The sequence below is a fragment of the Protopterus annectens genome, chromosome 11.part0 (genome assembly GCF_019279795.1).
Source record: "Protopterus annectens isolate FY-2018-M chromosome 11.part0, PAN1.0, whole genome shotgun sequence".
NCBI classification, from domain to species: domain Eukaryota; kingdom Metazoa; phylum Chordata; order Ceratodontiformes; family Protopteridae; genus Protopterus; species Protopterus annectens.
The window spans coordinates 551247075-551272371 of NC_056745.1; the positions used below are offsets into that span (position 1 = coordinate 551247075).

Consider the following 25297-nt stretch of genomic DNA (forward strand, 5'->3'; position numbering starts at 1 on the left):
GTAAATTTTCTATTAGGTGGTTTAACAGCTGTTTATGAATGCATTTCTCCATGATCTTAGCCAGTGGAGATAAAATGGCTATAAGTCTTTAATTTGATAATTCATTCGAGTTGCCTCCCTTATGCAAGGGGATAATGTGAGAGATTTTCCAGATTGATAGGATAGTTCCTTCTGTAATAGTTCTGTTTATCAGGATGCATACTGGGAAGGCTATGGCTTTTGCTGCTTTTTGCAGGTATTCTGCAGGTAATAGATCTGCAGAGAGGGTGGTAGGTTTAAGCTTATGTAAGAGTGTACAGACAAGGGATGTAGAACAGGTTGAAAGTTAAATGAAAGGGGTGCATTGGTGATGGAGGTGCTTGATGATTATGTATCATGGGATAGCTGATTAGCAAGAGATTGAATAGTCTCTGTGAAGAAAGTGTTAAAGGTATTGGCTATTTGAGTAAGGTTATTGTGATCTGAGCCTAAAGGGATAGGTGTGACTGAATGCCCGGGGTGTAAGAGTTTATTAATGCCAGACCAAAATCTTTGTTCGTTTGTTTGTTGGAGCTCAAAGTAAAAATTCTTTTTGTCTAACAATGTGGCTTTTTTTGTTTCATTTCTAAGTTGTCTAAACTTTAATTGATCAATAAGGTTTTTAGTTGAATGCCAATTTGCCCATAATTTGTTTCTAAGGAGGATTTTTTTGTTTGGTAGTTTTTGAGAGCCATGGGGCTGGTTTAGTCTTGACTCTAATTGAATGTGTTGGGGCGTGGTAGTCTAAAATAGTTAAGAATTTTAAATTAAAGTATTGTACTGCTTCATCTACAGGTAGATTTTTTAGGGGTGACCAATCACATGCCAAGAGTTCATTTTGAAAGCTATCAGTGTTAAAATTCTTTTTGGTCCTTAATGTCCTGTAGGTTGTTGTGCTTGGAATATCACTTTTATATCTGATTATAAAGGTCAGTGAATGGTCACTCACATCTTCAGGGAGAGTTCCTACTTTGTAAGTTTGGTGGTGACTGTTTAGAAGAATCCAGTCTAAGGTGCTTTCCTCCTTACCATTAAGTTTATTGGTTCTAGTAGGGGATGCAATGGTTTGGGTAAAACCATATAGGTTAATATGAGGAGGTGGTTGTTCAGAGGAAAAGCTCTTCCAATTAATATTGAAGTCACCAAGCACTATGGTTTCCTGTGGGTAAGTATTAGATAGCCAAATGAGAATATCCTCTAGGGTGCTGGAGTTATTACCAGGGGGAAGATAAACACAGATGATGTAGATGGATTTATGTTTATTAAGTTGTAATTTGGAAGTAAGGATTTCAGCCTTATTTATAGGTGGAGGTTGAGAATCCATAGGTGTCACCTGTAATTCACTTTTGTATAGAATAGCTACTCCCCCACCCTTCTTAGCTTTACGGTCTAGCCTCAGGATATTATAGCCAGGTGGAATAATCTCATTGTCTTGTGTTGAGTTCTTGAGCCATGTTTCAGTACGACATAGGATGTCAAATGAATTTACATCCATGAGTGCATGTAGGTGGGCAACTTTGTTGTTTATGCTACGTATGTTAAGATGAGCTATCAAGAGTGAGTTAGAGGGTCTGTCTAGCAATTGTGAATTAACAGGAATTGGGGTGTGGGGCAGTAAAGTAGTGGTAGAGGTTGGTCCAGGGTTTGGGTGGATATCACCATCTATTAAGGGGTGTAATTGTACTCTTATTGAAAGTTTTAAGAACCTACTTGAGTACTCTTGGAATTTCCTAGTTCTTGGACTATAGAATTTAATGTGGGTCAGTCTGTGATACGTAGATGGTAGGTAGGTAGCTGTGCTGGGTGTAAATGTATTGCTGAGAGGGACTTCAAGTGTTGGTATAGAGGTTTGCCTTATGGAGTTATAAAATCCTAGGCAGTAATGGTATTCATAGAATGTAAGTAAGTAAGGTATAGAAAGGAAAGGTAAGAGTAGTATTAAGAGAAGCACCTTTGGGAATGGTGAGCTTGATGAAGGTAGCATAATGAGGTAGTAGATATAGCTTAGTGAAGAGGGAAGGTACCAGTTTAGGTTTGTGTTTAACAGAAATGGTAATGGGTTATATCATTTTAAGGAGGTGGGTCATGTAAGGGAGTGTGTTAATGAGGGTGTGGTCTAGGAAGGATAAATGTAGAGGTACTGGGGTGGGTGGAATTTGGGGGCAGGGTAGGGGAGCAGAGTGAGCCCGCAGGGCGAATGGAGCGGGTACAGCAAGTGAGGGATTAAACCCTAGGAGAACAATCAGTAGAGTGATGACTGCTAAGGTACGTTTGGGAGAGATGGTTGGGCGGGTTGGTAGCAGAATAAGCAGAGTAAAGTAAAAGGAATATTTTATTTATTTATTTTACATTTGTTGACCGGGATAGTCCGTCTGGATTACATGTCCATTTTCAGCGGAGGCCCGGGGAGAAAAGCTCCACAGTGACAGTAATTAATACATAAAGATCATACAAAAGAAAAAATACAAAAAACATAATTACACTCATACAAAAGAAGAGATACAGTAAGGTGTTAATTATACTAAAAAATAAACATTAAAAGTGTAAAAGTATTATACAATAATGAGTATACAAAAAATCAACACAGTTTCCAGTGTACTAATTCTCCTATTGAGCACTAAACTTCTTTAGTTAAGAGGAGATGAGTAAAAAGTAAAATAGGGGGGGTGCCCATGGGAGAAGATCTATACAAATGGAGAAAGGATTAGTCAGGATTGGAGCACTGACAGAGCCAGTTTGACCTTAAATGGAGATGTAATTTTTTTTGAAAGAATTTAAAGAGGAAATACAGGAGAGGCTAGGAGGGAGGGAATTCAATATTTTTCCAATGGTATTGGTAAAGAGTGAGTCACCCCCTACATTGTTGGCTTTGATTGTTTGAACTAGGAGTTTGTTTGAGGAACGCAAACTACTGAGATTATTGTAGGGTTTGATGAAGTTATTCAGAGCTGGTGTTTTTTCAGGTTGGTTCAGGATTTTAAATGCTTCTATAAGTTGGGTCTGTTTTAGAAGGTTAGGGTATTCAATCCAATCTAGGTTTCTTAGGTTAATACAGTGATGTGTTCTGTAAGGCATTCCTGTGGCAAATCTAGCAATATGATTATAGCAGCGTGCTAGTTTATTTAGTTCAGATGTGTTGAGGTTAGTAAGCATAGGAGAGGCATACAGGAGGGTGGAGAGAAGATGTGAGCGGGCCAGTGTCACTTTTGCTATAGGAGTTAGAAATGATTTGATCCGGTATAATGATCCGAGTTTTTTGTTAATGGTTTTAATGATCTGGTTGATATGAATATCAAATTTGAGTTTGTTATCTATGGAGACTCCTAGTAGTTTGGTATAGGGGTCTGGGGAGATGATAGTCCCATTTTTGGAGTAGATAGAAAAGGATAGAGGTGTGATCTTTTGCGTGGGATGGAATAGTAGTAATTTTGTTTTGTTTGGATTCAGGATCAGTTTACGTTCTGACAACCAATTTTCTACTGATATAAAGCAGGATTGAGTTTTGGCTAATAGGTTAACAGGAGATGTGTCAGAACAAACTAGTGTGGAGTCATCTGCATATTGAATGCAGGTGGCTTCAGGGATGGCCTTATACAGGTCATTTGTGAAGATAGTAAAAAGGAGAGGCCCCAGTATTGATCCTTGGGGTACCCCTATGGTATTTGGTAAGAGGTTAGAGAGCTTTGATTGCCAAAGGAAGGCTTGTTTCCTATCAGAGAGATAGCCTATAAACCAGTCTAGAGCTTGTTTATCAAGCTGTAGATTATCTAGTGTATGATAGAGTAGCTGATGGTTCACCATATCAAAGGCCTTTGATAGGTCAAGAAACAGTGCTGAAGATATTTTTCTGTCATTTCTGTTGTGATTGATAGTATCGGTAAAAGAGAGAAGAGCTGTGGTAGTGCTGTGGTGGGGTCTAAAGCCATGTTGTGAGTTGGTTAGTAAATTGTTATGGATAAGATAGTAAAGAAGTTGTTTGTGTATGCACTTCTCCATGATTTTGGCTAGTGGTGACAGTATTGCTATGGGCCTATAGTTTGATAGTTCTGTAGACAGACCACCTTTGTGGAGAGGTATGACATGGGATATTTTCCATAAAGATGGAATTTTAGATTCTGCTATGGTTCTATTGATAAGTGTCGAGATAGGGAAAGCAATGGCATCTGCTGCTATCTGTAGATATTCAGCTGGAAGAAGATCTGCAGAGAGAGTAGTTGGTTTTAGTTTCTTTAGTAAGGATCTTATATAGGAAGTAGGGACAGGCTGAAATTTGAAGGTGGATTGAGAATGTTGGAAGTTGTCTGTGTTTATAGTATTGGTGACCGGTAGTTGATTAGCTAGGGATTGTATGATGTCAGTGAAGAAGTTGTTAAAGGAATTCGCTACTTCTTCAGGGGTTTTGTCACTTAGTTGCTTTGGGGTGGGTGTAGAGGATTTACCTGGGTGGAGAAGATTGTTCAATCCAGACCAGAATTTTTTAGGGTTGTTTTGGTGTTTATTTTGGAGTTGGCAATAGTAATTTTTCTTGTCAGATAATGTTGCTTTTTTGGTTTCGTTTCTTAGTTGTTGGAATTTAATGCGGTCCGAGGTTGATTTGGTTGATTGCCATATGATCCATGCTTTGTTTCTAAGTTTAATTAGAGATGTGGTATTTTTTGTTAACCAGGGTGCAATCCTGGTTTTTACTCTAATTGATCTTATGGGGGCATGAGACTTAAGTATGGCTAAAAATGTTTTGTTAAAAAGAAGTACAGCTTCCTCTAAGGGGAGATGTTTAAGGGGTGCCCAGTTAAATGATTGAAGTTCTATCAGAAATTTATTGAGGTCAAAATATTTCTTATTTCTGACTAGCCTATACATAGGTGGATTGGAGTCTATAGACTTTGATTTCCTAATATAGGTGATGAGGTGGTCACTAAGGTTGTTTGGAAGGGTCCCTGCTGAATATGTGTGTGGTTGACTATTGATGAGGATCCAGTCCAGGATGCTCTCTTTTTGCTTATTATTACCTATTCGGGTAGGGGAAGATATTAGTTGGTGAAAACCATGTAGGTTAATATGGGTAGGATTGGTTTCTGAGGAGCATTTAGTCCAGTCTATGTTAACATCTCCTAGGATAATGGTTTCTTGGGGATAGTTATTTGATAGCCAGCTAAGGATGTGCTCAAGTGTATCAGAGTTGTCTCCGGGGGGAATATAGGTCACAATTAGATTAATATTTTTGTCTTTGTTTATTTTTAGTTTTAGTGCTATTATTTCAGCATTTGAGATTTGAGGTGGTTGAGGCGAGTTGGTAGTGACATTCAGTGTGTTCTTATAGAGCACCATAGCCACCTCCTTTTTTAGACTGTCGATCGTTTCTAAATATATTATAGCCTGGTGGCATTACCTCATTATCTTTGGTCCCTTGTTTTAGCCAGGTTTCTGTTAGACACATTATGTCTGGGAGGTACATTGCTATGAGGGCGTGCATGTCATGGACCTTTTTATTTAAACTTCTTATATTTAAGTGGTATATCTGAAGGGAGTTTGGTGAGGTAAGTGGTTGGCTGTTTATAGTTGTGGAGGGTGTGGGGCCTGGATTTGGATGGATATCCCCATCTATGGTTATATTTTTTCTTAGATAGTCTAATAGTCTAATGAGTTTAAATAATAGTTTAAGTTCATGTTTGGATTTGGTGTATTTTGGGTTGGGTTTGAGGGGGTTGTGATGAGTGGGGTGGTATATTTTACTAGGCAGATGGATAGTATGATTATGGAGACAGATAGGGGGTGAGGAGGTACTAGTTTGGCTTCTGGGGTAATAAAAACCTGAGAGTGTCTGTCCTTCATATCTAGTTAGCAGATAAAGTTTGATAATGAGAAGTAAGATACATGGTACAATTTTTAGCGTTAGTGTAGTTGTAATGGGTGTAATAGACTTCATTTTCTTTGGGCGATAGAGTTCTGAATTTGATAACTTATTGGAGGGTGGATGGGAGGAGTTTTAAAGTCAAAAACTGTTTGGCTAACGAAATAGAGGTGGGGGTGTGGTTAGTTGGCTATAAATTTAGCTATACTGGGGGTGGGTGGGATATGGGGGCAGGGCGGGGAGCGGAGCGGGGTTTATTCCACCCCCAAGAAATGGTAAATTTTCAAATTTTTTAATTTTAGCACCACTCTAACGTTTGGCGCCAGCCTCTTACAAGTTTCAGTGTTATACTTTTGCATGCACTTCCAATTATGTTGAGTACTAATTTTTAACGCTAAAGTTTGATTTATGGGTTAGACAGGGAGTAATTGCTGCTGCGTTCTGATCCCAGAGCGCTAGTGATCCCAGGGGTTGTTTAAAAACATAAGTTTGGGGAGAGCAAATTATTGCAGTACGAGACCTTGTTAGGATCCTTTGGAATTGGGTTAACTGTTTGTCCTACTGTTCGCTGAATTAGAAATTAACTGCTTTTGTAAGCACGAAAATATTCTTTCAATTGGGGACTTGTTTAAGTTCGCTAGGGGCAAACACAGTGATACACACCTAGAAACAGATAGAAAAAAGCATATACAGGAATCAGGACTTGTCGCAAAAAGCAGATAAAGACAAATATGCAGTTTCAAGTAGTGGTTCCAGGTTAATATCCCTTTAGCGCTCCTTCTTATTTACTAAATAGCTAACATATACATACAAGCTAACGCTAAGAAAAGAACAATATATGCTACATTTAGGACCTATTCTGGTAGGAAACAGTCACTTTGCTAGCCTGCAATAACATCATGTTACATAGCAAACGTTAACAGCAGGAGAGATAAGCGTAGGGAACGCTGGAATGCCTGGGAGTTGTAAGTAAAGGTAGTAAGATATGTGTTCAAGGAGACTAGTCAGGGTAGAGGGTGCGACCTACTGGTCAATAGGATATATTGCAATCCTGGCCACTCATAGGGGCTAACAGGGCAAGAAGTAATAGGAGGGAAAAAATGGGAGAAAATATACAGAGATAGTGAGAGGGAAAGATATGGTAGGTAGAAGAGATGGCTTTTGACTGCTGGCCGTCTTGCCTAGGGAGTGTACATTAACCTACAGTTTACTTCCAGATATATGTTTAGGCAAGTCTAATTAAGTACACACAGTGTTCTGGTAAACATACTTTCTTGTTTCCTTGAGGGAAAGAAGCTCAGGGAGAGGTTTTGCACTATTCTTAGCCCCCTAGTATTAGGTAAGGTAAGATTCTTGGTCTTCAGATGGGGCAGGTTCCCAAATTCCTTATACATGACAGGCAGGTTGGAGAGATAGGGTAAGGACACTGAGGCCAGGGACACAGCAGCCGAGAACTAATCAAAGAAATAAAGATGAGCGCCAACATACTGGACATTGTACTCACAAATATGGGAAAGCATTGTATCCCCCAACTCATCCTCCTTGGCAAGGTCTGACCATAAAGTTGTCTTCTTCAAAGTCTAAATCAAGTCTGTAACCCCCAGTAAAACTAGTGTCAATTAGAAATAATTCCATGGCCCCTTCAAATCCCCAGAACAGAACATTTTACACTGAATTGCTCTCAAAACTCTGTACAACCATGTCAATGGCTGCACAGAAACTGTATTACCTATCAGAAGTAAGCTTAAAAGTAGCCCCAAAAATATGGCAAAAATCAGGGATGGTAATTCCAGTTCAGATAAAAATTCTCTCCTCAAACAAAATAGGCAACTAAGAGGGTTAATTAGGTCAAACAAATAACGCTTTCAGTTAAAATAGCCTCCAAGGTGAAAGATAACCACAAGGCCTTCTTCAACTTTATCAGAAACCTTAATGGCAGCACACAGCAATGTGCCAAACTGGTGGTTAATGGTGTCATATTCACTGAGCCTGGTGAAATAGTGAATCTATTAGCAGACAAACTCAATTCCAGCTTTACTCCCCCCTATCACCCCAATCATCCTCTAAGAAATACTCTCAAAGGAGCATGTACTATCTGCACTCTAAAATGCCAAGAACGTAGCATCAATGGGCCCTGATAAAACATTGGGATTCTTCCTGAACAGTCAAAAATATGACTTATCATGGCTCCTAGAGTCACTGTTTAATGACAGTCTTAAAACAGGCTTTGTGCTACATGAATGGATGACTGACAGGCATCCACCTTCATAAGGGAGGACCTTCAACAGATCCTGGAAGCTACAGACCTGTTAGTCTGTCTAGTCTTATTTGCAAAGCCATGGAAAGAATCATCATAGAAACTGACAACAATGACATAGGAGACCGCCAGACACTGGATCCATCCCAGTCTGGCTTTGTCAAAGGGAGGCCATGCTTACTGAATCTGGTGGACTTCTTTGAAAAGGTCACTAAGGCAATAGATGACTGGTGACAAAGTCACAGATTAAAACTCAATGCCAAAAAATGCATTATAGTGCCTTTTGGGAAAACTGTCACCCAGGCTAATTATTCCATCGATAAGACACCCCTAAGAGTTGACCTGGTAGTCAGGGATCTGGGAACATAAGTAGACAGTAATCTGGCCTTTGACCAATTTTGACCAACATGCCACTGCAGACAAGACTGCTGAGTGGTCAAGGCGATGGACTGCTAATCCATTGTGCTCTGCATGTGTGGGTTCAAACCCCACTCTTGTCAGTGTTTGATGTCAATCTCCATGATGCCTTTGGGGGTTGTGGTAGTATAATAGTTGAAGTGTTTGCCTCACAGACACAAGATACAGGGTTGAATTCTCACCTTTGAGAGGGAAATTGGCTAGGTTTAAAATGGCCCACAAGGGCAGCTAGCCTAGTCATTAGCTATGAATCTATATGGCCAAGATAGCAAGAAAATCATTTTATGTTGCCCAACCTCTAAGTAAGGGCAGGGCATCCAGGTCCAAGGAAGTCATAGTGCCACTTTATTCAGCCCTTATCAGACCTATTATTGAATACAGTGCTCTCTTCAGCATGTACCTGACCAGAAATATGTTATAGTTGGAATGCTCACAAAGGTACCTTACCAGAGGAATCCAGGATATAAACACAACATTCCATACAGATCACCTTAAACCCTATCTTCTACGGGTTACTCGGAGGCAGTCTATGACTAGCATACAAGACATGTTAGGATCCAGCTCTGATGGACCTTTTGCACTCCAAAATGAAAAGCATCAGAACTGCTAGCTCCAAGAATTTAAATTTTACTTATGACAAAAATAAGAAATGTTGGTGAGACAGATATGTGTCTCAGAGGATCCCCATGCTCTGGAAAAGGCTCCCTATCCATGCGAAGTAGAGTCAATCCCTAACCCTATTTAAGGGTAACCTTGACCAATGGTTGAGGAATTGGAAAGTCACCTTGGTCTGGCCCCCCCATGTCTCTGATTAACAAACGAGACAGTAATGCCCAAACTACCTTACTCCCCCATATGACCTACAGAAACTTCCTAACATACCCCCTGCTTCTAAAGCCCTTGGTGGTAGTTAGCTTAGTATATACACCATGAAACTATGAAAGCGGTGCATACTGCTTAGTTAGATCCAGCTAAATCATTTGTTACAATTCCCCACCTGGGCAATGTTAAACCTATGGAACACTAGGTATAAACCTCTTTATAAACATGCTGGATAGCTAGCTGGCTCATGAATAGGATCCGAGAGGTTAGGATCAGTGAGCCACTTCCACAAAGAAGTTAGTCACCAGTGGAGTCCTTCAGGGCTCTGTTCTGGGCCTGCTTCTTTTTGGCATTTACTTCCTGGAAGTCAAAGCAAGTGTGAAATTCCTCTGGCTGACTAAGTCTAAGATGATTGTAAACTGGGGAAAGTCACTGAATCCCCCCCCCCTCCCCAAGATGAGAACACTCTTCAGGAAAGTCTAACACAGACATAGCCATAGCTTAAAACTCAATGCCAAGAAATGCATTATAGATCTTTTTGTGAAGTCAACCACCCCAGGTGATTACATCATCAATAAAACATCCCTAAACATTGATTCACTACTCAGGGATCTGAGAACTCATGTAGATAGTAACCTATTCTTCAAGAAACATGTGTCCAAGGTAGTAAGAAAATCCTTCTAAGTTATTCAACTTACCCATCATAGTGTACAATGCCCCCTTTGGTATGTATCTGGCCAGACAACATGCAACAACTGGAATGTCCACAAAAATTCCTTACAAAAAGAATACATGGAGTAAACAAAATGTCCAATTGCTGAACGCCTTAAAGCCCCGTTTCTTTATTCTGTATAAACCACTTTGTATGCCAGGCCAAAGATCACCTCAATGCATCCCTGGACTCTGTTTTGATGAAACTTTTGCACATCTGCAAAACAGATGTACTAGAACAAAATATCTAAATTTTGCGAGAGACAAACAGGATGTCAGAGACAGATATGTTTCTAAGAAAAATTCCCAATCTCTGTAACAGCTCTCCATTCATGTGAAGCAGAGTTCCTCCCTAACTCTATTTAATCTCAGTTTGGACCAATAGATGAGCAATCAAAAATTCACCCCTGGTCTGGCACCTATTTACCTAAAGGACAGAGGAAGTCAGTAACTCAACCCCCTACATAAATTAAATGTGTGTCACATTTGGGTTTCACAGCTAGGCGTATAAGAGCCCCAGTGGTCAGCCTAGCATATACCTATAAATGTATGAGGTGTACACATGCAATAAAGTGGCTGTAATTATAGGTCCCATCTGTCTGTCTGTATGTGAGAGTGTATAACAGTGTGAAGTTAGCAATGTGTTACACTATACATGTTTGACAATATACACTTTACATGTCTAACACTATATACATACACATATATTACATGCCTGCACACTATATACATACACATATATTACATGCCTGCACACGTGTGTGTGTGTGTGTGTGTGTGTGTGTGTGTGTGTGTGTGTGTGTGTGTGTGTGTGTGTGTGTGTGTAAAAGGCACTATGGGTAGGCAAGGGCCTTTGCCAAAAATTCTGAATCCCAAGCAAGACAGATGCAGGCCATCTCCAGCAAAGCACTGTGGTATGTCGATCATATCTTCCCAGGTTGTCAGATACTGGATGCCCATGGAATGACACCAGAAACTAAAGATAATTGTTAAAGTCAATAATTTTCTGTTTGTACATATATCTACATATCAAGAGCAAAACAGCTTAACAGCCTCTATATAAAAAAAAAGAAATGCCCACAGTTTTAACCAAGTACATCCACAAACTTTTATCTGTGCCATGCACATTTTCTCTTGTACCTTAGAACACACTGCATATGCTTTGGTGAATAAGCAAAGAACACCAGCGGAGTAGTCTTGTACAATATTTTCACCAACACTAACCACAATGTACATCTCAAACTGTGACTTTCAACTTGAGTAATTTTCCCCAATGTATGGTGGCCTTGCTTCTACTACTATATGTCCTTCTCCCCAGGGTTTCTCTCAAAAGGGATCATATAGATATATCTATCTATATAGACAGATAAATAGATATACTTAAATTCATCAACCTGATGAAACATCAATGTCAACTGAGGGTACTCCTCAAAGCATGTAAATTTTAAAACATAGCTTTTTTTGTAGGAAAGTAAGTCCCCCTGCACGCTCTACACATCCTGTTAATTATTCATTCCAACTCCTAGACTGCACAGTTTCCAATGGGAAAGGCATAATCTGCTGTCATGGTAATTGTTGCTCTTGGACACCTGTCAATCATCTGTTTGTTCTCACACACACACAATTTATTTACTTTGCAGCCTCTAATGCTCTGCCTTGCAATATTGCAATATTACAATAATTATAAGATTTTACTTCATCTAAGCAATGAGCAAATTGAAATTAATATAATATGCAAATTGTACATTTTCTACAAGCTACTGCAGTCTTACAGTTATTACACATACTAAGCAAGAGACTATAGGCTCAGCCCAGGTTTCGAGGTTCTCTGTTCCATTGTCTGCAATGGAATAAAAACATTCCAAGGTGCTAAGCTGGAACAATCATTTTTCATATATTTATTGCAAGCAAACAGTCTGACAAAGAATCTTTCATACACAAACACAGACATTAATGTCCAAAGTAGCATACCCCCCACTTTACCTCTAGAAATTTCTTAACTAACATCCATCCTCCTAGTAAATGGCCATGATATACAGGGAAACAGCTGGGTTGTATTGAACGGCTAGGCTTATAAAGGCCCTGATGGTCGTTAGCCTTCTATACAACTATGAATTATAACTATAAACTCAAAATGAAAAAAAATTCCAGACCAGTTCTAATTTGGAAAGTTGGAAAGTAAATTCAATGGTTTCACGTGTTTAGCAATAAAAAAACTACTTTTCTGTGTAGCTGGTGTCATCTTGCAGTAGTTGCAAAGCTTTCCAACATTGTATGCATCTTTTATAATTTGGCAACTTGAACCACACTTTGACCACACAAACATTGTGACTATGACAACTATAACTGGCTACATTGCAAGATACAGTTTCTCTATGAATATGCAACAACGTTTCAGGCATAACTTCAGAACAATGTACCTGAACAACTAAAAGAAAGAAGATGTGCCAGTGCACACTTTATTTCATTTATGGTCTCTTTTTTATGGCAATGAACCATTACGTTCAAAGAATCTTATCATATTTGTATGCCTGCAAACTCCACTATAGTCTCCTTACCAGGCAGGTTACATAAACTGCATTATATCCCACTGTGAAGAAATTTCAGGATGCACAGTCATTGTATGAAAGCAAACAGCCATTATATGAGATTGGCATGGCTTGTTGAAAGTGGAGACCATATATATGTATGTGAGCAACAACTTGTAACAGATCACTTAAGTCCTTTTTTTTTACTTTCATCTCAGGCTAACATAAAAGGTGCACACAGAGCAGCAAGTAAGAATTTTTGGGCCATGGTCACATCTGGAAGTCAAAATCCCCTCCCCCCATCCCTCATTCACCCATGCCTGTAATATTTTTCTTTTCAGTAAGTAGGTACATAAATAAAATATACTATTTAGAGCTGAGATCTACCACTGATTTAGCATATTGTTTTGAAATAGGTTGCACTGTAATCACAAGTTTCCAATCTTTGGATATTAATACTTTGTTGTATATGACTGTCTGTAATGCTTACTTAATACTAACAAAATATATATTTGATAGAAGATACCCTCTTAATTTAAGGGACTTTACAATGTAGACCAATACAGACTACCTAATCAGTATGCATCCTTTTACTGAAGCAACAAATACTTTAGTCAGAAAATATAGTTCAGAATATTTCACTAAAGATGAATGATTGCCTACATGCAAAATATATTACCAAATGCTAATATCTACTGCCATTTCAAAATAATGTCGCTTTTCATCTCATTCTTTACAAAAACAGTTCAGGTGATTTATGTCATTATCTACATTCAAGTTAACATTTACAATTTCTTGCTCAATAAACAAAATCTATAAAATAATGGTAGCATTTCAATAAACCTTACACTAGGAGGTGAAGAAACTCGTAAGTTTTTAAGTGATTACAAATGTTTTTCATCACTCTTGACTATGACTTGAAGTTCATTAATTATGTGAATGCTTTAATGCATAGCCAAGAATGATTAAGATAATTCTACAACAGGCGTGAAAGGAGGTAAAAATGTCCCAATTCATCTTGATGAGACAGTGAAGACAGGTGAAAATGTCCCTATTTATTTTGATAAGGCATTGCTCTGTTATGTGTGAGATAGTTCCCTAATATTAATGATTCGCCCTGTAAGGATTGCAGTTTCAGTGTGTGTGTGAAGTGCAGAAGCCATTATTGATGGGACATAGCTTTCTAAGAGGGGGTTGCACATTTTCAACTTCCTAAAGAATTTGACCTCATTTATAAACCCACAGAGTAAAACAGGAGAGAGTTTAGTGCAACTTTTTATATTACTTATTTTTTTGTCATCTATTTAAAATATGGTTTTGTAAAAGAAGGTATTATGCATTTAGGACCTATTCAGGGATACATTAGGTAATCCTAGTTATTTCTTTGAGGATATCATTTGAAAAAGACATCACCATCTTTGTAAAAGATTGCTGCAACAGCCCAGTGTAGTATATTTACACCAGACAGATGATGAATATTTCAGATATGTATAAAGTTTATTATTTCTGAGACAATGTTCCTGAAAGTTTGGTGAATTACTGATTTCAGCTTTTGTACACTGTACATGTTTTGTTTAACACAAACTATATTTATTAACTCATCACATATGACTTAGGCAATGTTATATTTATATAAATGAAAACAAACCATCCTGATACAATTCTAGTTGTAAACATTACACATTACAAACCACATTGACACAATTGTAGTTGCAAACACTATGCATCACTTATAATCTATCAAATCATTGTCAGTCAGACATTACATAGCTCATTCAAAGCCTGCCTTCTTTTAAACCTAGTTCCTCATTTGCATGTATTGTTCCTACAATTCCAATTTTTTCCTATGTAATTCGCTCCTATCCTTTTCTAAAAATCCCAGTTCCAGTTATTGTATCTCTGTTACTATATTTACTACTTCTAGTACAGCTGGTTTAGACTTTGATTTCCATTTTCTAGTAATTGCGCTTTTGCTAGCTACCATAATTAGACTCAGCAAGACCTTACTATGTCTACGCAATTCCGATTCTGTATCACAGCACAAAAAATTATTTCTTTAGTTATACCAATTTGCTCACCCAGTATCACTGACAAAGCACTCTGCAAGGAATCTTTATAGTCTGACAATTCATTACACTCCCAGAAAATATGTTCCCAGTTATCTCCGTCCCAATCATACCTCCAACATTTGCTGTCTAGCTGTGGAAAAAGTCTTTGGAGTCTACTTGGGGGTATAAAATTACCCATATAAACACTTCTGAGCAAAGATCCTAAATCTTCTAGATTTTGTTGCATATTTGGGAGACAGACATATAACCCCCCCCCCCATTTTTTCTTTGTGAATTGCATATCCAATCTCTCTTCCCAATCCTTTCTAACCTCCTCTGATTGATTCTTACAGTTATCATACAATATTTTACATGCTCTACTAATTATTCCTTTAACAGCAGTTTGTTCTAGATTCTACTAAACACTCTAACAATGCTGGTCTTTCATTCAGGACACCCCCCACCCATTTCTTTTTCATTGCCTATACCCTGATATCAATTGTTGATGGGGAAGGCAGTCTCTAATCTGCAGTCCAAATAAATTCCTGGTGTCCTCCCATTGTATTACCTTTCCCTCTCTAGGTATTTGCTCCCAATACCCTAGATCCTTTGCCAACGTTCTCCAATAAATTCCAGTCCTCTCTTGCCTACCGTCTGTATCCCTAATCGCAGTCATCCATATGGGCAAAATCCCCTTTTTCCATTTCTGTGTTGATTTAGTTCTTAGAATACTTTCTGCTACTTTGTGAATATAATACTCAGTATGATTACTGTTAATCTTCTTAAAGGTCTGCATCCAAAATCCAGTCTCTTCTCCTTTCTTGAGCTTCCCTCCCGTTTCATCATCATCCCTTTCCTCTTTGAATTATAATTTACTGCTTATGCTATGTAAAGGAGCCTTAACTTTCTTGCTCTGAAAATCCTTCAAATCAGGTATTCCAAATCCACCTTGTTCTGCGGGAAGAATCAGGTTATCTCATTTGAATTTTGCCATCTTTCCCTCCCAGATAAAATCCTTCACCTTTTTAATAATTGCTATCTACAACTTTCCCTGTGGTTGATAAAAATATGCCTGACCCGTGTACAGGACTAAAGGGGCTAAAAACATTTTAACTGCTTGCATCATACTATTAATATCCATAAAACAGAGCTTCCATTTTCTCAGGTTTTGTATCATCTTTTGTTTAATCTCTTCCCACATATCCTTAGCTGCCACACCAAAATCATTTTTAATCCATACTCCTGAATAATTCATTTTATCATGTCCCCCATCAATATGGATATTGCTGAATCAATTTATGTGTGGGTACATAATTTACTACTATTGCCTTTTGTTTAGCTTCATTTATTTTGTATCCCAAAAAGATTTAAAACGGTCTCAAAATGTTCCACAACACTGTAATGTCCCTTTCTGGTTTTGTCAGATATAAAATGACATCATCTGCAAATATAACCCGCTTTTATTGATTACCATACCAATTATATCCTTGGATTTCCGAGTCTTATTTTCATTGCCAATGGTTCTAAGCATAATGCAAATAAAAAAGGGGAGAATACTATACTATTGGGCGACTACTCTACTATTGCCCACAACCTGTAAAAACAAAACAGGTCTTCCCCTGCACAGCATGAGGCAGAAAAGAACTTCGCCCTTTTCGAGCGACTACTCTACTATTGCCCACAACCTGTAAAAACAAAACAGGTCTTCCCCTGCACAGTGTGAGGCAGAAAAGAACTTCACCCTTTTCGAGCGACTACTCTACTATTGCCCACAACCTGTAAAAACAAAACAGGTCTTCCCCTGCACAGCGTGAGGCAGAAAAGAACTTCACCCTTTTGACGACTACTCTACTATTGCCCACAACCTGTAAAAATAAAACAGGTCTTCCCCTGCACAGCGTGAGGCATAAAGAACTTAGCCGTTTTCAAGCGACCACTCAACTATTGCCCACAACCTGTAAAACAAAGCGGGTCTTCCCTGCACAGCGTGAGGCAGGAAAGGACTTCCCACTTTTCGGTCGACCACTCTACTATTGCACACAACCTGTAAAAACAAAACAGGTCTTCCCTGCAGCGTGAGGCAGAAAAGAACTTAGCCTTTCGGCGACTACTCTACTATTGCCCACAACCTGTAAAAACAAAACAGGTCTTCCCCTGCACAGCGTGAGGCAGAAAAGAACTTCGCCCTTTTCGAGCGACTACTCTACTATTGGCCACAACCTGTAAAAACAAAACAGGTCATTATCTGGTCATTTTAGTATAGACTTTAAAGTAAAGTATTATTTAAGGGTCCTCAGCACTAGCACGAATCTCCCTAGGCTTACCCAAACAAAAAATCCAAGCTTGTTTGCATATACTCCACTTAAACTACAGAACACACTCTAAAACTAAGGCAAACAGCTATAAAATTTTAAAAATAAGCTCCCAAAGCATAGGAATTGAACCTGATGTTTGTTTAGACGAGATTACTCACCTGCAAGTTAATTATTCAGGAATTACATCTTGAAACCTGGGCTCTAGTGGCTTAGTAAACCCGCTCATGAGCACTCGTGCTCGCTCCGCTCCCAGCCCTGCCCCCTATTCCCACCCGCCCCCCAGTATTCGTACTTTTTTAACCTCAAACCACTCCCCCTACTGTCCACTAACTTCCTGTACCTCACTACCACCCTCTAAGATCAAACGGAATACGACACCACCCAGGAAGCTTATCATACTATCTCTTTTTCCCCTCCTACTTGTCCCTTACCTAGCTACCCTATATGAAACCTGGTCTTACATAGGCTTCCACCACCCAGGCTACCAAACCAACCCCTCCCCCATAATTAACAACAGAGGCCATGACTCAGCTCCCTACTTACCCTCCTTGTTAGAACTCGAACGCTATGTAATTATCAAACCTACCAATATTAGGCCAAATGATAAACATTACTACAAACTTCTACTCAAAGCCCTCAAATTCATTACCACTCTGAATCACAGACTAGCCACAGATGGTGATATCCACCCCAACCCTGGCCCTTCCCCTCCACTCAATTCTAATTCCACTCTATCCTCCCCTCCACTTCTCAATCTAAACTCTAGACCCTTTAACTCTCTTCTGACCTGTCATCTAAACATCAGAAGTGTAAACAATAAGATTCACAACCTACATGCCCTTTTAGCTACTTGTTCCCCAGACCTACTATGTCTCACAGAAACCTGGCTTAAACCAGGTACGAAAGACACACAGATAATCCCACCAGGGTATGATATACTAAGAGCAGACCGAATAACTCGTAAAGGTGGCGGTGTAGCCATACTCTACAAAAATACATTACAAATCTCCCTTGCCTCTCCACAACCCCTCCTAACAAACAATGCCGAAATTCTACTTGTAAAACCTCAACCAAACAAACATAAAAGCATAAATATAGCATGTATTTACATCCCCCTAGGCAACAATAATAACAAAACCTTAGAGGACTTTCTCCACTGGTTAACTCAAACTCACCCCCAGGAATCCATAGTGTTAGGTGACTTCAACATCGATTGGAATTCCTTCTCATCTAGTTCCCCATCTAGCAGCATAAATCTACATGGCTTTTCTCAGCTCATATCCACTCCTTCCAGACTAGGTAAACCCCAAAACAAAGACAGCATCCTGGACTGGATCCTTACTAATAAAGATCCTGACCAGTACTCAGCAGGTACTCACCCAGAGGACATGAGTGATCACTTACTCACCTATGTTATCAAATTCAAGAAAATCACCCCCTTCTTACAACCATAAAAAAAATCAGGAACAATAATAAATTCAACGTCTACATTTTTCAAACTGAACTTAAAGCCCACAACTGGACAATACTCAAGTCTCTTCCTCTTGAAGAGGCAGTTATCTACTTCAACACCACCGTCCTCAAGATTCTAGATTCCCATGCTCCAATACGGTCCATTAGAACTAAAACCAAAACTGCACCATGGCTCTCTAAGGAAACAAAATTCAAAATCGTATCTAGAAACAAGATGTGGGTCACATGGCGTACCTCTAAAGACCCACACTCCCACCAAACCTTCCGGCAACTTAGAAATGAAACTAAAAGAATGATCTTAAATGATAAAAAAAACTTCTTCCTCCACCTCCAACACAAACACCTTAATAATCCACAAAAATTCTGGGCAGGCTTAAACAAGCTCCTGTACCCAGGCCAGGCAACCACCCCCACTCCAACAACTTGCAAACAACAGTGCCCTGTAAACATTGCTAACACATTCAATAGTTTCTTCACAGAAACTATACAATCCCTGGCCACACAATTCAAACAAACAACCAGCCGACTCCACTACCCATGCCAGCAGAATACTACAACTACATCAGATCATCTATTTACCTTTGATCCAGTACCCATATCCTCTATAACATCTCTTCTTAAAAAACTAAAACCCACTAAGCTAGCAGCTGACCTTCTCCCAGCTGAGTTTCTGCAAAAATCAGCTGAGGCCATTTCCTATCCCGTCTCCATAATCATAAACCGTACCTTGTCAGAAGCCTTCATCCCCTCCATATGGAAAATGTCCCACATTATTCCTCTCCATAAAGGTGGTAGCTCACTAGAGCTAACCAACTACAGACCTATAGCTATACTCTCACCCCTGGCCAAAATTATGGAAAAGTGTGTCCACAAACAACTGATGGAACACCTCACCAAAAATAAAATTCTAGCCAACTCCCAACATGGCTTCAGGCCAAATTACAGTACCACATCAGCCCTACTATCCTTTTCTAATACCATCAATAACTTCAGAAACAATAATAAACTATCATCTGCTCTATTCTTAGACCTCTCCAAGGCCTTTGATATGGTGAACCACATTCAACTCCTCCATACATTAAAAAACTATCACTCAGCAATTCCACGCTGAAATGGTTCCAATCCTACCTGTCCAATAGGCAACAGGTTGTTCTATGGCAGGACAAATTATCCACATGCCTACCTGTTACACTTGGAGTTCCCCAAGGATCTATTCTTGGCCCTCTTCTCTTCACCATCTTTGTTAATGACCTGCCCACAATCACACCCCATGCCACATGCATTCAATATGCAGATGATTCGACTATCATCAGCACTGCCTCCAACCTGGCAGACCTCACTGCTTCAACCCAAGACACCATCAATCTAATAGAAAAATGGTTCTCAAGTCGTCAACTAGTTCTCAACCCCAACAAAACAAAACTACTTACTTTCTCACCCACTAACAAGACTCTTCCCCCCACCTTCTCTATTACATCCTCCAATGGAATCACTATATCACCAGAAGCTCACACAAAGCTATTAGGTGTTACCATTGATAACTCCCTTAAATTTGACACCCATTTCAATCTAACCATCAAAACCGTCAATAAAAAGCTTGGCTCTCTCTATAAGGTAAAACACTTTCTCACTCCTCACGCTAAAATTACAATTGCCAGCACACACCTACTATCAACTCTTTTCTATGCCTCCCCCCTCTTTACAAACCTAAACAAGACAACCCTTAACAAACTTGCTTCTTGTTACAATCACATAGCTAGATTTGCCACAAATTCCACCTTTAGAATGCACCACTGCACTAACTTGAAGCAACTAGGGTGGTTAGAGTTTTCCAGCCAACTCCATTTCAACCAACTCAAAACGGCTCACCAGATACTGTATCACCCAGAGAAAACACCAGCTCTGAAAAACATCATTCACCCCTATATTAACCTGCAATCTTTACGCTCCTCCAATAAGATCTTAGCTCAAACTACCAAAGCCAATAATTCTGCTGGGGATTCTCTATTCTCAAACTTTGTAGGTAAAATGTGTTACTCCCTACCGACCATGCTCACCTCAGAACCTTCACTCCTACAATTCAAAAAAAAGCTTAAACCCCATCTCAATACTCTCTGGCAATGTCCCTGTTCCAAACCTGATTAACCACTATCATTTACCCTTCTCTTACCTCACTATCCTTAAGCGCTTTTTAACAAGGTGCCTCGCCTTTGTAACTGACCTATGTTTTTTTTTTATATGCTGCTGTTATTTTTTTCCCAAGATGTGATTTATCTTTATATTGTATTTAGAACTCAACTATCTTCCTTTTTTGCATTAACAATGTTCATATGTCTGTTATGTACCTGGAGCTTTTCTCCCCGGGCCTCCGCTAAAAATGGACATGTATCCAGTCGGACTCTCCCGGTTAACAAATGTAAAATAAATAAAATAAATAAATAAATACACCCTTGCCTGGTCCCTCTGCTCAAGCAGAAATTATCAGAGAGGACCCCACACACTTTAATTTTCACATCCAGTCCCCTTGTACACCGTACATGTTGTAGAAAAATTAAGCACAAATTATATTTTTAATTACTTTATTGCATTTTTTTTGCATAAAAAATGTAATGGTTTGTTTCCTAATTTCACTGTGCTGTGGGTAAGCATTTATTTACATATGTGGGTTAGATTTTCCACCTTTTTGGTTTCTTCTGGGTCTGCCCCTGTAACATCTTAGTAATGGATGCTAACCCTAACCCTAATGCTGCCCTTTTCCCAACACTACACCTTACCTTAATAAAAACCTTCCAGTAATACTGCCAGTATACAAAAGAAACTGGCATACACAAACATGCACATACACACACTAAAAACACTATCTATCCTGTTACCTAACACTGATCCTAACCCTAAAATTCACACAGTAGCACACAAACACAACACCTATCTTTCACCTATCCACCCCATCCAGGACCCTAAGCCTAATGGAGACACATGCATAAACACTCTCACCTCCTCCAACCCCAATCACCTGTCTCAACAAAACATACCATCGACATTTGCACCCCTTACCCATCCATACCTTTAACATTACACAACACCCCCGTGCTTGTCGACAAAACATTTGTTCAGCAATATGCAGGTGAACTGAACTGGGTATAATAGGATGTTGGCCTAAGTGTCTGAGTGTGACAGCAACAAAATGAAACTTGTCACCGAGGCCATTGATCCTTTCAATTCTTCACAAAATGCACATAGAAAGTGGCAGTCTTGTTTTGGAAGGTAGGCTATGTATGAAATTTAGAGATGTGCTGCACTGGAAGCTTTGAGTTTAAAATTACAATCTGAAGTATGTTTTGTAGTTTGGTACTCTACTGTTAATACTATTTTCATAAGGAAATCTTGAACAGGAATGGTGATGTAGTCTTTCCAAGATGAGCCTTAGTGACTGTATTCCATGTGCCTTTACTGCCACACACTAACATTTTGCATTATACTTGGTTTTCACTGAGGTTGCTGAACTGAACTTCTGCTTGGTAGGCTGAGTATAGCAATGGTTTAAAATAAATCTTTGCCTAGTTGTAATTACATTACAAGTAAAAATTCCATTCATTTCTCCTATATACCAATTTTTTTTTTCTTAACTGGAGTTATGATCCACAGTAAACTGCATTACAGTAAGATTGTGTGTGTGCGTGTGTGTGTGTGTGTGCGTGTGTGTGTGCGTGTGTGTGTGCGTGTGTGTGTGCATGCGTGTGTGCGTGCGTGTGTGCGTGCGTGAGTGTGCGTCTTTGCAGCTGGAAGCACTACCCAAGTGTATTTTGTGGCTGATGGTCATTATATATTATTCTGTGAAATTTGCTACAGTACTTCATACAGTTAAAGAGAAGTGATGCTTTAAAGCTAGGTGCCACTGGTACTCTTATACAGCTGTTTGAGTGCCCTGGTTTTGGCATTTCAACAAAAAAGTATCTTTTGCATTTTTTTTTCAAAGTTGAAAAACTCAGTTGTTGTGTCTTTCGGCTTTTCCCAGTTAGGGGTCGCCACAGCAGAACTCAGGTCTAGATTTTTACGTACAGAGTTGCCAGCCCTGACACAACTTTCAACGAAGGTACGCCCATTCACGCATGTCTCCACGCAGAAGACGCTCTAGCTGAGAATCGAACCGGACAGCGTCTTATTGTGAGGCGACGTTACCGCACAGCACCACCACTGCAGCTAAAGTTGAAAAATACAGTATGCATCTGAATCATATCTCCAAAGTGTTCTTATGAAATAAGAAAAAATATAATATTATTTTATATGAAAAAGTAATATACTTGTAATTTTATGTGGTATAACAAAATATTCAGCCGTGGTGGTGCAGTGGTTAGCATTGTCACCTCATAGCAAGAGGTTTTCTGGTTTGATTCTCAGCTGGGATGCCTTCTGTGCGGAGTCTCCATGTCCTCCCTGTAGTCACATTGGTTTCTGCTGGGTGCTCCGGTTTCCTTCCACATTCTAGAGACATGCAGTAGGTGGATTTGACACTGTAAACTGGCTGTGAGTGTTTGTGCGCGAGTATGTGGTGCGAATGAACTACCGTGGCAAGGCTAGGCCACCCAGTGGTGTAAACCTTGCCTCGAGAGGATTGTCACTGTACAAGTGACACCCTGACCCCATGTGCAAAATGAGAAAAGGGGATGAAGATGGATGGATGGATACTGAAGCAGCTGATGGCACAGTTATGCCATGGGTAGCATTGTCACCACGCTGCAACAGATCCCGTGGTTTGATTGTCTGGTGGCTTGACTTCTTTAGGGAGTCTACATGGCCTCTGTGTTCACATGGCTTTTGTCAGGGTGACAGAGTTTTCTCACAAAGATATCCAGTAGTAGGTTTAATAGTCACTCTATATTATCTTAAGTGAGCATGCAGTGTGCGTCTGATACAGATGAAAGGCTTTGCAGTTTAATTTACTAGTCAAGTTAGAAACAAAAATAAGGAGAAGGCAGTGGTTGGTCACATGGCTATTATAGGAGTCAAATATCAGCATGAAAGGATCTTGAAAAGCAATAGAGAGATATTGTCATCTGAAGTTACGGTGGCATTCAGGCCAGAATGTCTTTTGTAAATTGACAGAATAGTTTTGGCAAAACAGTCATCTGAAAACTAATGGGTTCCTTTTATTTTTCTTCACAATAAAACAAAAATATCAGAAACCTGAATATATAATTTAGTGTGATTTCAGACCTAAAAGGAGTATGTGTTTCTCCGTAAAAGATATCTTTTCTATCTTTGTATGTGTTGAGGCATAAAACTGACATTGCACTTTTTTCATTAAAATTCTACATACAGCTAGCTGCTCATTTATCTGTGGGAGTAGGAAACCAGTACAGTAGTGTTTTACAAACTATGCAAGAAACAGTCTGACAACTTCATGAATAATATATTTTAGAGCAACAGATGTTTAAATACAAAAAGCAAAAGACAGACAAAAACAGGGAGGGCTCTGGGCAGACCTTCTGAAAATGCTCTGCAGTAAAACCGGTGTTAGGCACCTGTGAACCCAGCAGCTGTGGGAAGACCTCAGATGACCTGTTGGTATTGAAGACCCAGAGGAAAGCAAGAGCATCATCTAACTGCATGGAAGAATGTGTGCAGGTCCCTTGGTACAAATGTCCCCCCATAAATTAGGGAACAGAGTGTATGTCACACTGAAGCTGCAATCTTTCACATCCACTTCATAGGAGAAACATTTTTTTTTTGCTACCAGATTTTTTTTCCCACTCCCATCAAACTAGAGGGAGTGAAGTTGGCATCATTGTACAGCTGTGATTTTTCAGATCTACTTTATGCAAAGAAAAAAAAAGGGACCTGGTTGGCTGCAGCATTCTCTGACTTCCATTTGCATATTTTTAACAGGAATATTTCTGTCTTAGCCCAGAAATCAGGAGTGGGGTGGTACCTTTTTATGCTTCACTAGTTGTCAGTTGCTGCTTATAAGCCATTTAAAATCCTGGACTTTATCCCTGTTTATCTTTTTTTTATACTTTTCATTGTCTGTTGATGGGTGGGGGGGGGGGTGTTACTGATGTTAGCAAGGGATGCAAGATCATAATAAACTGATAATGAGATAACAGAACCCTTGAAATCTAGCCCACTAAGACAGCTAAGCATCATTAGTCAGTTTACTTTCCATGAAAGGTATCATTTACACAAGTACTTCTGAAAACACTATAAAGTCAAAAATTGAGAATAAATTTGTCTGCAAAAATAGACTAGTGACAAAATAGGATACAGAGGCATCAAACAGAAAGATTTATAAACCTATGACTTTTTTTTACAGTTTTAATAGCCTCTTCCATTTTGAATCCTAGCAAAGTTGTTCCGCTTAATATTAATGACAACATACTGATAAAACAGGGTAGACATTAGACAATGAATCCCCAAATTGTTGACACCCCCTTTTTGCAGAATGAGGGCATGTTTTCTGCATTCCTTCACTAAATAGTAACCATACGTTTAAAGCATAAACATAATTTAATCTAATTAAAATAATATTTTAAAGTAAAAAAACTAACATTTGATGTTTTTTAACACAGCTCTCAACCTCCTCTCCAGAATCAGGAAAAAATCCAGGGATAATCAGGTATACCCCTTTTAAAATGTTAGTACTATTAACCTGAGAAGTTGACAGAATATGACAATATGAATTACCATGCATTTGTCTGAAAGAAAAGATGTTTATCCATCCATTTTCTGAAGGAGATTAAGTTTAGAAGTCTAATTGTATTCATTAATTAAGTCTAATTCACCACCTCTTCTCCCCAAATCATTTTAGGAGGGATTAGAGGAAAAGAGCAAAATTTTAAATCAAAATCAGGAACCTTTCT

General features: G+C 39.1%; 1 protein-coding gene and 1 non-coding gene across 2 annotated transcripts in view; one reads left to right on the forward strand and one right to left on the reverse strand.

The window, feature by feature from the left end:
- Positions 1–25297, reverse strand: part of HELB (DNA helicase B) — a 1552493-nt gene that overhangs the window by 766795 nt on the left and 760401 nt on the right. The gene's annotated exons all lie outside the window — the stretch shown is intronic.
- Positions 8545–8626, forward strand: TRNAS-GCU. Its single transcript has one exon. It is a non-coding gene; the product is annotated as a tRNA-Ser (tRNA).